Source organism: Ascidia mentula, chromosome 1 (genome assembly GCF_947561715.1).
Source record: "Ascidia mentula chromosome 1, kaAscMent1.1, whole genome shotgun sequence".
Lineage (NCBI taxonomy): Eukaryota > Metazoa > Chordata > Ascidiacea > Phlebobranchia > Ascidiidae > Ascidia > Ascidia mentula.
Genome location: NC_138566.1, coordinates 14,772,679 through 14,775,439, shown reverse-complemented (window position 1 = coordinate 14,775,439; position 2,761 = coordinate 14,772,679). Strand labels below are relative to the sequence as shown.

General features: G+C 41.1%; 1 pseudogene; it reads left to right on the top strand.

Annotated features, from left to right (window-relative positions):
* The first annotated feature begins 416 nt into the window (after positions 1-416).
* LOC145892966 (uncharacterized) lies at positions 417-1,321 on the top strand (annotated as a pseudogene).
* The last annotated feature ends 1,440 nt before the right edge of the window (positions 1,322-2,761 follow it).

The window sequence follows — 2,761 nt, the reverse complement described above, 5'->3', positions numbered from 1 at the left end:
CATGTCGCGAGTTTTGTCCATGTGACCAAATATGGAAGTGACGCAATTGACGCAGGCCAAAATGGCTGAATTTTTGGGCCATCAAAATTGGTGGTCCTTGACTTTGGCCAAGTAATTTTTAGGCCATGTAGTAATTGCAGCAGGGTTTGGTAGCTTTTTGCGCAGCACACAGCAGTTTTTCGGATGTTTTGGCGCAGTTACGTATCGCATGATACAATCAACGTCGTTGTCTCGTCGCAGACTGCACGAATTGCTTAATTTACGTACATAAATCAAAGTAAATAGAGAAAACGTCAAAAAATTGACTACAGGAATCAGCCTTTGCAAGTCGGTGACCGACGGATCTGTCTTTACGAATCAATATAATTCCTAGAGCTCCAAAGGGAGTAAAAGACGATCAGCGCCAGAATACGGGTTTTATCACAAAAGACTTTGTGAAACCGACGGCCATGGGAAGACGGTTTTTAAATGGGTTATCGCACCACCCCCCTTGTGTGTTTAAATCTATTGTGTTCGGAGAAGCAGTACGTATGCGCCGCCTAAACGAGGTAGACAGGGACTTCATCCACAGCCTTGAACGGTTGAAGCAGAAATGTCTACGTTCTCATTTCCCCAAGAAGATGACATCCGATGTCGTAACAACAGCGGCAAACTGGAAACAACGTTTTGGCCCCGCAACACGGAAACAGAAGTCCCACAAAAGGGTAGTATGGGGCACTGCATTTCCAAACCAATTAAAACTCTCCACAAAGGAAAGAGCTCTTAAACCTGCAGCTTCAGTCACTTTTAAGCGACCAAAAACACTGGGTGCCATTTTAACAAACCACCGTGCCCTTGCACTTGGAAATACACAGGCTGATGGGTATTCTCAGCCTTGCGGGAAATGCGCTTTATGCGGGGGCCGAAAGAATTTTAAGACAATGGTTTACTCTGCCACCTGTATTTCCACCACACCATCCTTTTACGACAAAAACTTACTTGGAAGAATTATGGAATTTACGTGGCTACCTGCACAACATGTAAAGAACAATATGTTGGACAAACAAAAAATCGTTTCAGCACGAGGTGGAATTCACACCGTTCCACATGGCGAGCAGGTTGTTTTAAAGATGCCAAAGGGGACAAGATGGCACTGGCAAAACACTATTTAAATAAACACCCCATCGCATTTAAAAATAAACCGAACATTGCAGATTGGTTCACGGTAACTTTCGCCCAAGAACCTCCCATGGCTTTTTTAGACATTTGTGAAGACAAATAGCTAAACGACCTCAGGGCGTCAATAAACATTCAGCCAATGATTTTACCCCGCATAAAATGACCATTTTTGCGCTCTCCCGTCTCTCTTTATTTTGTTTTCATTTCCATCACTGTTTTTGTTTTCTGTGTTCGTCATCGCCTTATCGCAGTTCTACGTCACTACCCTTGCTCGCCCCATTTTTTTGCGTTTGGCTACTAACACCTTCAGTGCAGTCTCTCGTTGTTTCTCTTGGTACCACAGCGGCTTGTTGTAGAAAACAGTTTTTTATCGTTTTAACCGCTTCGGCTTTTGTCTTGGCAGTCCCGATAGTGGACTTACTGTTGAGTTTTTGTTGTGGTTTTTTACTTTTAATTTTTATTGCTATTCTGTTTTAGACAGAAACTGAAGATGCCAAATAGGCGAAATTAATATTTATGTGAAATAAACATCGTATTCTGGCGCTGATCGTCTTTTACTCCCTTTGGAGCTCTAGGAATAAATCAAAGTATGTAGCTTTATTCCAACAGGTTTACTACAGGCTTTTTTTGTGTGCCTGCCTTTGCAATTCGGCGGTTAGATGTTTTTGGGTGGCGATGTTATCCCCCAATTAACCCTTCTACCTAATTCGGTACTTCTCACAAAGCTGCCTCACTAATTCTGATACTGCCCAGAACCCTGCAATGACGGCTCACCACAAAGCCAAAGTAACTCGGGCTGATTTAACTTATTGGACGTCGTGTTAAACTAAAACGATAAAAACAATACAAAACGCCACTGGCCAAGATCCCGATTGCTCGTACACAACACTGTAACAGAGGTGCTACCAACGCGACGCCCAGAAGAAGACTCCTGGTTTTTGGAGAAAATCGTTTCTTACTCAAAAAGCACCAACCAATCAGGATGCGCCTTCCCGACACGCGGCACATCCGGGGCATACAAAAATAAACGGAGCGTTAAATAATAGGAAAAAGAGGGGAGACGAAGGTAATAAAATAGGGTGGTGAAAGTAAGTGAAGAGCGAGCAATATGCGTGGGTAAAACAATATATTAAATAAAGTGGTACCAACGAAAGAAAACAGTGAAATACAAATAATAAAAACTAACAAAAGTGTAAGGACGTGGAGTAAATAAAATTCGTTACAATAACAACTACAAAGAATTTTATGCATGTCGATGTTAGAAGATTGTCATACCAAGCAGAAGCGAAGATTCTGGATAAGAAACAGGTTGGCAATGATAAAAATATTGTTTTTATGTTTTGTTTTAAAACTGTGCATAATATAGATCAACAGATTGGTGGCCAAAATTTAAGTTTCAGTGTCTGACATTGAATAGATGGAAAGTTTTAATCAACTTTTGATGAGTGAGGATGATATGAAACCTGGTTAGTTTTAAGAAACTTCCAAAAATAACAGGGTGGTGCATATACGTAGTAGCCTATAAAATATATGTTGTGTTGCAGATGACTATTGGATCAGAAAACCTGTTCCTGACACGAGAGTTGCAATTGCAATTTGTAAA